Here is a 13,144-nt window from a genome sequence, read left to right on the forward strand (position 1 = left end):
TTCTGTTTTGTTTGGAGTGGGTGTCACTTGGATGTGTTATGAGTGGGAGGAATACATGGTGGAAAGCCCCACTCTTGTCCATGGCACCCAAAGATGGAAATGATAGTAGGGTGAATTGAAAGCTTTTCCTGCTGGAATCATCCTCAGTTGGAGCGGCACCTCCTGTCATCTCTAGAGGACTCCTAAAGGTGTATTCTGAATCTACCACAGCTTACCTCTCTCAAGATATCATGGGCATGAAGTTTCCACTTCTTGCTTGTACACCAGCCATTGTATCTCCTGTGCATTATCCCTGCCTTTTATTTCCTTCTGGGTGACTTTCATCAACCTTCTACTGATTGCCTGCTCCATGCTTACAAATCAGCAAATCCCCTGCAGAACGAAAACAGCTGGGAAACCCTGAATGGGGAGGAGGTGATGATGTCTGGAGCATACACAATATGAAAATATTTGCTCTGCTTGGGAGGATTCCCTTAGGCTATCAAAAGACTTGGAGGGTATAGACAGAAAAACACACTCTTCTTGAGGCAGATTCCCTTAAGCTATCAAAGGACTGAAGCCTTTACACAGTGGGCTTTGGACATGCCTAGTATTCAGAGCACACAGCCTCAAAATGTGATGTGATGAGTGAAATAAGAATCACTTTGTACTCTGCTGGTTGAAAATTGTGGTTCAGACAGGGGAAAAAAATGCAACAAAACAAGTTCCTGAAGATAGAGCAGTTAGTTTTTTGCTTCTTGGCCTGTACCTTAGCCCACCTCATTTAAAGACGTGTGTCTGTCCTAGGCTTGAGCAATCGGGTACAGAGGAGTGGGGTGGGGGGAGGGTGCTTACCTGCAGATCAGAGGTGGCTGATGTACAGAGGAGGTGACGTACAGGTAGAAGGAGGAAGGACACAGGGATAGATGAACTCACAGGGGGTCAGAAGAGACAGGAGGATGGAGAGTAGTTTGATTTATGAGAATTTTGCTCAGTTTAATTGTACTTTGCTGAAACAACATTGTTGGCTTATAATTGTGTTGCAATTGTGTTGCAATTAGTGATTCTCTCCAATTTTTTTCCTCTGGAGAATTAGAATATTTCAGTTAGTAGGCTTCTGTGAAATTTTTTCAGTGTGAACATCAGCGTATATACACCTTGTATACATCACTTCATTAAGTTCAAGAAGACCCTTAGCTTCTATTTGCTTCCACGTTTCCCTCACCACATCATATTCTTCTCTTGTTTCCCATCCCTCTCCCCAGTCTTTTCTTACTCAGTAAACTACTTAACAGATGTGTATAATTAATACCTGTAAGCTGCCAAAGGCAGTGACTAGAAGTAAATTACCAGCTGTGAAGAGGGTCATCTGGGGCCAGACAATGTATGAGAACATCATGGTTCTTTGCCCAAGAAAGGCAGTAAAATTGGAATGTGTGGTGGTGCTTGTTGGGCTGTAATCTTTTGTTAATTATCACACAAATCATAGTCCAAGAGCTCCCTGCCTTGAATGAATGTCTGGTAACAAAATAAGTTGGACACATGTGCTTGCTCTGGAGTGAGTGGTGGTTGGTGGACTCTTCATTGTGGTCCTTAACATATCAGAGCAAGGTATCTCAAAGGCTTCCTAGAAGAAGGTTGTTGTAACTCCTGGAATGGCAAGCTGGCTTCCAGAGTGTTGGTATGACCACAGCATTGGGAATTTGGTGTGGATGGAAGCCATATTTTCTGTGGCAGGGGTGGAGAGGGAGAGGGCAGGGAGAAGAAGGGGTGTTCCAGCACAAGAGATGGGATAGAGTTATTACAGGTAAATTTTCCTGGATAGTTGGATAAAGCCTATTGCTGGTGACAGGTGTGAGAAGAACAAGTCTTTCCTAAGCACCCAAGTGATACACTATGTCTGGCCTTGCTCTTTAGGTAATTGTTGGAGAACTGGTGGGTGTGCATGTGGATGGGCATATACCCCACAAAATCAGGATGCAATCTGGGTGAGGAGCAAGATGTTTACAGGAATTTTTGTTGAGTAGAGCTGTAACAATGTGCCAAAAGGGGAAGATGAAATGTGATGCCTTAAGGCCTCCCATCAATGCAAGGGAGAGGTGAGGCTATAAGGGGGGGTGCAGGGGGCATGATCAGGGAAGGCAACTATAACCATGTGTGTCTTGAAGTCTGTTCACCATTGGCTCAGGCCTCTGTGTCTCAAGGTCTTAGCATGCCAGAAGTCCCTGTGGACTACGATGAAGGTTTTTGAATCCAAAGAGGCAATCAGCACAAGGGCAAGTTCGGTTGCCATACCTCTGGCCAGCATGAGCAGCTGTCCTCTGATACAGCAGACCCTCTGCCCCTTTATCTCATGCCTCCCAAAGGTGCTCTAGAGTTCAGATTGAGGCAGTTGTGCTTTGCTGCCCTTGCTCCCCAAACCCAACTTTCTAATAGTAACTACTGGGCTGGGTGGCTGGAGGTGACTTTTCCAGGGCAGGCCTTCCTCTGGTGCCCTGGATTCAAAGAGTAGCTTTCTGCCTAGCACATGGCATCTGGCAAGGTAAAATTGCTTGGAAAAAGCAAACGTTTTAGTGATGGTCAAGCTTGTACTAGGTTGCATGCAGAGGTCCTTGAGAGGACTCCAAACACTTGAAGCAGCCTCCATCCTTACCTAGCAGGTCATGTTCCGCTACAGGCCTCTTCTGCGAATTTCCTGGAGAAATATGAAGAGAGTTGCAGGCCACTACCCTGGAACTTCCCAGGATAGGAGTGGGTCCTTCCTACCTTGTAGCTAAAGAGGGTCCTGTGTAAGCCTTTCTAGAAATGGTGTCTTGGATTCCCATACAGGAGAGGCAAGTCCTGGAGAAATTACTGACAGTTGGGCGGCAGGCAGTCAATGGATCCAGATCTTCAAGTGCTCAGTCAGGAGTGGAATTGGGACACTGGATTCCCCAACAAAAGGCACCAGCAGTGGCAGACACTTTTGCAGAGAATGCCTTGGGGCTTGAGGTCTCTCAGTGTAACATCTCCTGATCTGGAGGCAGGAGCTCACTGTTAAGAGTTCCCAGGTGCTCCCCCATTCCTGAGATTGGGAGATGGAGCTTGCATGGGCTGGGTAGCTTCCCAGTAGTGGTGGGGTCAAGGTGTGGGGGCTCTGTGGTTTATTGGACTTGTGAATAAGTGGCCTGCCACAGTGTGGGACACAAAATGACTCCAGACTGCATTCCTTGGTGCAAACAGTCACATGCATGCAAAAAAAAGTTCCTTTCAAAGATTCAAGTGGGGACATTTGTAGGCAAAGCCTTTATGGATCGAAGCCTATTTCCTTTAGCCACATAGTGCTGACAACTGGGTGGATCCTTCATAGACAATTGCATTTCCTCACCTCCATCCAGGTAGGTGAAAGCCTGGAGCCTGCCAAGGTCTGGTATCCAGAATGGTGCCTCCTGATAGGCAAAGAAGATGTGGGGCCTCATGTCTCAGAGGTAGCAGCTAAGAATCCAAAGCAAATGGCCACAAGGCACAGGGGAGAGCCAAATCAGAGCCAAAGGAGTAGAAATACCAGAATTGATGGGTAAGAAGAAGGGTGGGCCTTTATTTATAACTGAGGTGCAAAATACAAATGTCTATAGAATATGCTCCTTTGGAGGGAACCAGGCATATGGGATACAGGGCCAAGTAATAGTTGAACCCCCTTGGGCCCATCCCTTCTGCTTGTTTTCTCCTTTGACTTAGAATTTAAGAAAAACATTTGATTCTAAATGAATGTGTTCTAAATGCAAAAGCCCTGTACAAAGTACTTGGAATAGGGGAAAGAAAAGCATAAGGTGGCTTCTGCCTCTGGGAACATAGAGTGGGGTTCACAGCTTCTTTCCCCCTTAGCCTCCTCTTCCTCTTTCTTATTCCTTCAACTGGTATTTCCTAAGTACTGAATATATGTTTGGACATTTTTATTTCTCTTGCCTTTTTCTACCTGTAATTCTTCTATCTTGGATCCCTTCCCTTTCTACTTCCATCTCTCTCTCTCTCTCTCTCTCTCTCTCTCTCTCTCTCTCAAAAAGGGGGGGAATAAAGAGAAATTTGGGGATCAGAAGGAAGAAAAAGACTTTAAGGGAAAATGTATGCTTAGTTGGTACACCTGGGTTTATTCTGTGATGCTCGCATGCTCTGTGTCCATGTCACTCACAGCGTAGGTTGGGGAGAGTCAGAGTTTCATTTCCTCCTGTAATGAACTCCTACTGAGCATTAACCTCATTCCATTTGCACAGGTTGTATTTTTTTTTTAACTTCTATATATTCCTAAATAAATTCAAGCTGGTTGTGGGTCTTATATCTACTCTGTAAATGAGAGAGTGTAAACAATGATGCCAATCTGACAGTGACCAGAACTAAAGAGTGAGAAAGCCAGACCTCTCGCCATCCCACCTGGTGTGTCCACCCCAGCCTACAGCTCTCTCTCCAACATACAGTATATCACAGTCAAGCCAAAGGCATCAAGTCTTCTAGGATGACAACCATTTTGGAGGTTAGTAAGGGGGAAAAATCTCTAGGATCCTGCGTATCCTTTTTACCTCTTATCTTATTTTAACTACCAAGTCTTTGATCTCTTATTTGCTTGCTTGCTTCTCACCTAAGATGAGACCAAAGAGACCTGTGAAGAATGGAAGGGGGAGAGGGAGGAATGGAGGAGGCATTGTGTTATGAAGTCATACAGTAAAGGGTTGTGTCCAGCTTTATCTTGCTCCCAAACATCTCTTGCCCTACTTACTAAGAAATTTGGAATGCCACCATTCCTTTAGAATAGAATTTAAAGGAATTTAAGAGCCTTACATTTAAAAAACCTAGTCCTAAAATGCTAATGTCCTTGGGAGGGGTAATTCTTAGGTGGCAGTTTGAAGGGACAGGGGCTTCGTGGGCAGAGTCACCACGAAGGGGATAAGAAAGAACCCCAAAGCCAAACATTATGTACTTCACCAGTTGTAAGTAGTCCTGTCTCCTGGTTAGTGCTGGAGAGGATAAAAGGCAGTTCTGTATCCGAGCTCCTGCCCCACCAGCACATAACACACCTGAACCTGAAGCACTGACAGTTGTTCAAACCTGAATACATCTGGCTGAAGCCTAAGATCACTTCAGATTTCCAACTTACAGTTTCCTGATTTTCCTTTGGAAAAGACTAAAGTGGTTCCACACTGTCTAAATGTGTTTGTATTCCAAACTGCACTCAAGTTTGCCTGGGACAAGTATGTGTGTGTATGTGAATCTATATTCCCAGGATGTGTCTACGACCCCCACAGGCAGTCAAAGTTTCCAAGAGCCTCATGACGATGCAACTCCTTCACAGGGAATCCGTGGCATTACTCCCTGTCCATGAGAGCGTTTACACAGATCTTTTCTCCTCCTCATGGTCAGTTTTCTATTTGTGATTAGTAATTGCCTTCTCTTAGTACGTTATAATCTATTACAAAAGCCAAACCTTCAGAGGGCCAGCTGAAATGACAAAATTTGGTTATAATTTATGTTGGCCCCTGACATATATATTTTTTTTAATGATTTGGTCTCTAAGCAACTGATCTCTTAGCAACAAGAAGCACCTTTATAAAAGATAGCACACAAAGAGTGATTGCCAGAAAAGCCACCCGGTTCTTAAACAGCCGCGCATCATTAGCAAAACTCACCATCTTCAAGAGTCCAAAAACTAGGAAGTGACCAGCAGACCCAGGTAACCTTGATATTTGCACATTTTCCTGAAAAAGAAAAAAAACTCATGCAACTATTGAAGAGAACAAAATTCTTTGAAATGTGTGCATTTTCTGAGGTCTTATTAGTTGGTTTTGGCTAACTTTTAATAGAATGTATTCTATTCAATAACTGCTTCTTGATTTTGTTATACAACTTGGACAGAAATTTTGTGATCAGAAAACAGTTCACTCAAAATATTTCATTGACATGAGGATGGAAGGGGGAAACAATCTATCTTTCTCAGAGTTTATTTCTGTAGGTTTTCATCTGAAGGTAAGAAAATCCACGCTGTGGCAAAATAGGAGCGTGCAGAATATCACCCTGAGTGGTGTGCACTCCTAGGGGAATACATATATTTCCCCTCCTAGGGTATTTTTAAACTGCTAAAATATTTAAAGAATAGCAAAATGATTTTACCTCCAAACTTTAGCTTTCTAATCCAGTCAATTCCAGTAGCAAGTGATGGTCTTTTGTTGCAAATATTCAAGGACTGTTTTTTCTTTTCTCTCTTTCATAGCACAAAAGCAAGCATTTTTCTATTTGTTTTCATTGCCGTTAAGAAAAGTTTCATTCTAAAACAAAAAAAATAGGAGAAATTCCAGCTATCTGCACCTCGTTTGCTTTTTTAGGTACCTAGGAGTTAAAGGTTTAAATGTCTTTTTAGAAAATTGGAGTTGGAGATGAGGAACAATTGTTTTTCATCTGCATCCCCCTTCGATTGAGACTGTGTAATTTAATTATAAACCCACTTGGGGGTACTTGTGGGGCATAAAAAGGGGACATTTTGTGAAGAGTGAAATAAAAATCTCCCTGATTGAGCCTGGAAACATTACACAGAAATATCACAGATCGAAGCAAACGGACCTTAGAAAATTGCAGTTTCAATCAACACAAGTCGGGATGGTGATACTTTGTTTTTTTATAAGAATTGCATGTGTCATTTATCTTTAAATTGGGAGGCTAGCTGAAATAACAGATCTTTAGAACCCAAGGGGACAGGATATGCTGTCATCTTCTGAGAATCAGAAAATGGGATACTTTGTCTCAATACAGAGCTTGGCAATGGGTCAGAGCATCCAGAATCAGGACAATCCCAGAAAATTTGGTCCCAGAAAATTTGGGACTTGTTAATGTTCTGCTAAGAAAAGGCTCCTTATCAGCACAATATGATTACACTTGATTTAAAAGGCTGCTTATGACTTGTATTTCTATTACTGCTAACAACTTCAGGCAGAAAGAATTCCTTCTTGTGATTGTTTTGCTCATAAGTTTAGCAACTTAGGTATTTTAAGTTGAATTGCGGAAACTCTTTTTAAAGCAATGTAATATGAAAGTACAGAGGAACATAAAGCTTTGCCATTTAAAACTCTAAAGATTTTATGTACTTATACTGCAGTGTGATGGCTATTGTAGAAACACGTTTGTGGCTTTAAGGAACTTGGGTAAATAACTATAAGATATAGCTTTTGTTGGCTGTGTCTAGATACACTTCCAGTTTTAGGTATTCTCCTGAATATAGAGAGGAATTAAAATAAGCAAAGATAGGGTAACATATTGCAAATGACAGCTAAGTTTTTATAGCGGTTCTTTTAAAAATTTTCAAACCCAGTCACTCTGTCCTTTGAGGTTTGTGTCATCTATGCTTTATCTGTGCATAAGGAAACAAAGAGAGCCAACGACACTGTAGAGCTTGTCATTTTGGCTGTCTTAATGAGCCATCTGACTAAGATGGACAAACAATGGCAAGATTTGAAATATACAATGAAATACTCTGACTAGACTGGCCATGATAAACTAAGCCAACTCCTCCTGCTGTGTTACTTCTGAGACACACACACATACACATGGATGGTCTCAATATAAATCATAAACCAGGAAATGAAAACAAATGAAATGAAAACACTCCATTAGTGAAGGCTTCCTGGGAAAAAGGGCAGTTTTAATTTCATGAATGGGAATTTCCATCATAATCCTTGTTTGGCATCTAAAAATCCTAGACAAAACTTGATGACTCTTTTCCTTCAAACTTTGGCTGCAATTGGGCTTGTGGGGGTGCCGGTGTGTTGAGGGGAGGGAGGTAACAGCTGGCAGACATACTCCGAAGCACTCCTGCTGCAGGGGGGTGGGGGGGGGTAGTGGTCCATGCTGTGAATAAATCCATTTACTTTAGACCCCTTAATACCTGAATTGAAATGATTAGTCAGGAACTTGATCAATTACTACTTTTAACAGAAAAATGTTAGCCCTCCTAAATGAATCCTACTTGGGATAATTTGGGCTTTCTCTAGTGAGAGGGAAGCAAGGAAAAAAACCTCTGGAGCAGTCACTGTGGGCTAGGCACTTTGCAATGTGCAGTTCTGTTTAATCCTCACAACGGCTGTGCAAAGGCATCAGCATCTCCATTTTACACAGGTGTAAACTGGGTTCAGCAGTTGGCCAATATGTTACCTAAACAGTTACTGGCCAAGCTGGGCTTTAATCCCAGGGCCAGTCTGATCCCCCAGCCAATGCGCTTTCTTTGTGCCATAATGGCACCAGCAATTATTTTAAGCTGATGTTTAAAGAATCTCTGGAGTCTTAGTAAAGCGAGACCTCTGAGTAGTTGGGCTGGCAATGGAGATTCAGGCGTCTTTTCACCAAAGAGATTCCTTAACCCCTGGTGCTGTCAGCTGGGGCGACTCGGATCCTGCATTTTCAATGTCTGCCACAGGCTGTGAACTGGAGACCGCACTCAGCTGGGCTGTGGTGGTGGTGGCCACAGGTCCTGTCGCCATTCCTTGCCATGATGCACATCCCAAATGAAGTGGGGCATAGGACTCTTTGATGCATACTTTCTGTGAGAGCAAAGCCTGAGAGGGGGCTCTCTGGGGGGCATCCCCACACCACAACAGTTAGGGACTACACAGGTAGAGAGGAAGCCAAACCAAGATCCTAAACGGGTCCAGTGACATGCCACCAAGTTAAGGTGACTGGGAAGCGAGGCCAGGTGTGGCTGGAGGGGGGTGAGGGGGAAATGATGCTACAGAAAGCAGAGCTTTGCCCCAAGGAAGTTGTCTCAAAGTTGCAGGACTGAAGTGCCCTGTCCCCCCTGGTTCTAAAGCCTCTGGCTTTTGTTGTTGCCCCTCTTCAAGTTTCCCTGACAAAGGGATGGGTCTTAGAGAGAGTTAATTTTAAAAACTTCCCTAAATGAGTTTTTCGGTGGGAGAAGATTTGTAAAAAGAGTGAGGGCCAGTTCCGCCATGATTAGCCCTGAAGCAAAGCTCCCTACACATTTCTGTTTGATCCTTACATGAATCAGCTCAGACACCTGAACAATCTTGCCCAAAGCTAGCCAGTTTGTGCAGATGGGACTCGAACTCGGGTCTTTTGATTAGAAACCCTGTGGCTCTTTCCTACAACTGGAAAATATGATGGTATATATAGGCACATATAGATTCTAAGATGTTAATATGTATCCAAAAAGTTTGGAGTTGAAGGTGACATGACTTGCCTTGAACTTTGCATGATCATCAAATGAATACCAGGGGAAGCTCTTCACCTGCTACACTTGAGTCCATCCCTGAAGAAGGGACTAATACTCTAATAGGTATAAGAGGCAACCTCCCATTTCTTTTTCCAATCCCTCTCTGTTGGGGTATACCTATGGATAATCCCTCCAACTGTAAGTCAGAGGGTTGGTGCACAGCTTAGGAAGTCTAAAAACAATGCATAGTAATAGGTTGTATTTTTATAAAAAAAAAATGATACTCTTTGTGCAAAAGTATCCCAAATAATCCACATGCCTCTACTTCCCTGGATTCTTATCCCCAATAAGACATGCATACCCTCTTTGAGTTCCTGCCTTATGTGTGCTGCTATGACATTTATGGTTGGCACATGGATGCCACATACCTACTATGGCCAGCATAGGCAAAATCCCCCTTTATATACAGGGCACAGAAAGTCTCCTCTCATCTGGTATTCTTGGATAGAAGAAGGGGGCCACTTAACTCATTTCCTTTTTTTAAAAAAAAACATCATTTTTAATTTGGGGGCTGACTTAAAAAATTGCTTAATTTAGATTTATAATTTTGGAGATGCAGGAACCAAGTTGAATGATTTGCCCAAGATCTATGTAGCTAGTCATGATGAAGGACTGAGCTCAGTTCTCTTGTCTCCCAGTCCAACATTCTTTCCTCTGTATCACAAGAAAAATTAGTCCTAAGAGGAGGAGGAAAGTACAAACTATCACCCCTGTTTTACAGATAGAAAAACTGAGGGCATAATTCAGGTAAGGGACAAGTGACACTCAAAAAGAATGAAAATTATTAAATCCGTGAAACTGATTTAACAGATCTTCAGGATTACTAATTTTCATTCCCTCTGCTAGATACAAATACACAAAGTTCAGTGTTACAGTGAACACAGTGGAGTGTTCAAAGGCCATTCAGCCTATTGATGATAAAATTTCTCCTCAATGTGAAATGTAAGGAAGGAGAAGGGAAAATAGTCTCTACCTTTATGAAGTCTAGTATCCAAACAGATTATGCGTTTAGGAATCCCTTAAAAAGATAAACTAGCATGTATCTGTTATATCAGAACTGTTACAGCCAAGCCCCACATTAAAAATTAACAACAGTTCTATGGATTTTTCTCCTGTTGGATCAAGATTTTGTTTTCTTACAGATTATTACAACTCCCATACTTGCATTTGATACTGGATCCAAGGCCTCTTTTGAGGCTATAGCAAAAATACCCTGACATGCACAAGCAATTGTGAGAGTTTTATAATTTTGATACTAATTCTAAAAACTTTTAATGGGAATGTGTGAACTCACATGGATTAAGCTCTCTGTGCCAAGTTCTGTGCTAGGAATCTTACATAGGTTTTCTTAATTCATGTTCATAACTTACAATGTCAGTATTCTTAGCACAGTTTTCTAGATAAGGAAGCTGAACCTCTTTTGTACTGAAGGAACTTGCTGAAAGGGGCGACATCATAGAGTGGTATTTATTTATTCAACATATATTTACTGTACTTAAATGATGTGCCTGGTACTGGCCTAGATGCTGGTGATATAAAGGTAAATAAGACATGGTCCTTGTCTTGAAGAAGCTCATAGCTTCATGACATTCATTTCCAGTTAGTTAATGTGGGAACTTCTGCTCCTCAGAGCTAGTTTAATAGCAAATGAGATATTTACAAAGTATATTATAAAAGATTTACTGTAGAACACACATCTTGAAGGTTGTAAAGGGTTAGAGAAGAAATCCTAGGATTGGAAAATACAGGCCTAGGGTTTACGACGAGGGGGAAAATTGAAGACTGACTGGCAATTTGTTAACATTCATGGCATTAGAATGAAATGGATAAAAATAGGCAGGAGAGAATAATCAGGTCACATAAGAGGACCAGCAAAGCTTGGGTTTCTTTGTTCTCTTGACTGAAGGGGTTCCACACTGAGGAATAATATGAACAATGAAAGTGGTGATACAGGACACTGGTAGATAACCTGAAACATGTGCCAAAAGTGTTTGGATTTAGTGAACAGAAAATGGGGAGCCAATGCAAAATCTGCTGATGCAGGCTCCTGGCTTTGGAATAGCACTAGACTGTGGACACCTGTGACAAAAAGTGCCAGAGGAAAAGATTCTTGTCCATGTATTATTGACCCTGGCCGAAAGATACCACTGACTAGAAGATTAGTCTTCTGAAATCCTTGACTCAATCAAGAGTGAACTGATGTGGCTCTGGCCTGGGCAATAAATAGCTGCAAAAGATAGAGCCCAACACAAAATAAGTTCAAAGAAAATGATGGGCTAGGGTTGGTGGTTTAATGGGAGAAGTGAAGGAGGAGAGAAAACAAAAGGGTGGTGGAATCCTCAGAAGTAACAGAAATTAGGATTTACCTACCTGTTTAGGTAGAATTACAATGAGTTTGTTTTTCAGTAAGGTTTACATATCATTAATGTGCCCATGCAAGTGGGGGCATTTCCTTAGAAATGTTTACTATGTCCCCCAAAGTACAAATCAGAAGACAGATAAAAGGTGCTCAGAGACTTTAGAAAAGAACCAGAAGCAAACAAGATCTCACAGTACCAAGATTTTCTGTGCTAAAGCAGCAGAGAAGTTAAAAAAAAATGCTTGGACTTGAAAACAGTCCATCAGACGGGTGAGAGAGAGGTCACAAAAAAGCGATGTGGGTGGAAGAGGAAGCTGGGAAACCAGACTGGGTGGTAGGCACCAAGGGGGTGGAACACCAGAGCCCAGTCAGGCCTCCTGACCTGCAAGTCCATGTGTTAAATGAATGCCAAGATTAGCCAGACTAAAGACTTGGCCTCACAGAGGTCTAGGTTGAAATCTAGCTGTCTGCCCAGATCAGCCTCAGGTTAACCAGGTTGAGGTGGGAGGAAGGAGCATGAACTTTGGAATCAGGCAGATGCATTTTAATCTTTCTTCAGACAGAAATCAACTGTGAGACCATATGAAGGAGATTTCATCTCTTATTTCTTCACCTTTAAAAGGGAACTGCTTCTACTTATCTCACCAGGTGTTTTTGTTTTCTTTGAAAGATTAAAATGGGATAAAATACCTATAAAATATGGGGGGAGATGCTCAGTGAATACCAACTTCTCTGGAACAGTGTATCATTTAGCTGTGTTACTAGGAGTCTTGGAGTTCTTCAGAAATTCCCCCAACTCAGATTTTTAGGTGGGAGGGAGACAGAATCTGCTAGAGGAGCTCCAGCTACCCATACCCAATGCTTACTACAGCCCTGGGGTCCCAGGAAAATTGTGTTTAAAAAGGTAAGGGGAGCAGAGACAAAACTACTGGCACTGTATTGTAGCAAGGTTTCAGGATGCAAGATTAATACACAAAATTCGACTGTATTCTTATACACTAATAGCAATCAATTGGAATACAAAAATAAAATTTTAAAGTCTACAAGTAGTCTGCAAAAACAGAAAAATACCTAGGGGTAAGTCCAACAAAAGATGTCTAAGCCCTCTACACTGAAAAGTACAAGACATTGCTGAGAGACATTGAACACCTAATAAATGGTGTTTATATATATATATATATATATATATATATATATATATATTTATATACACATACTTATATACATACATATATATACACACATACACATATATATACATACAGATATATACATATATACATATATATGTATACGTATACATATACATGTATATATATACATATATATGTATACGTATACATATACATGTATATATATACATATATGTATATATGTATATATATATACATATACACACATATATACATGTATATGTATATATACATATATACATATATACATGTATATGTATATATACATATATACATATACATATGTACATATATATATGTACATATCTATATCTTATCTATCTATAAGACCCAATACTGTTAAGGTAACAACTTTTCCCAAAGAACTGC

At 41.3% G+C, this 13,144-nt stretch overlaps 1 protein-coding gene across 9 annotated transcripts in view; it reads left to right on the top strand.

Annotated features, from left to right (window-relative positions):
- LOC102962141 (aromatase) overlaps positions 1 to 13,144 on the top strand; it is a 108,546-nt gene that overhangs the window by 30,710 nt on the left and 64,692 nt on the right. For 3 of the 9 annotated variants that reach the window (XM_042988861.1, XM_042988862.1, XM_042988864.1), the window contains exon 1: positions 4,498 to 5,680. The exons of the other annotated variants lie outside the window; for them this stretch is intronic. The gene's annotated coding sequence lies outside the window, so the exon portion shown is untranslated. Of the gene's footprint in view, positions 1 to 4,497; positions 5,681 to 13,144 lie in introns of those variants that run through there. 9 annotated transcript variants of the gene reach the window in all.

Source organism: Panthera tigris, chromosome B3 (genome assembly GCF_018350195.1).
Source record: "Panthera tigris isolate Pti1 chromosome B3, P.tigris_Pti1_mat1.1, whole genome shotgun sequence".
Taxonomy (NCBI): Eukaryota; Metazoa; Chordata; class Mammalia; order Carnivora; family Felidae; genus Panthera; species Panthera tigris.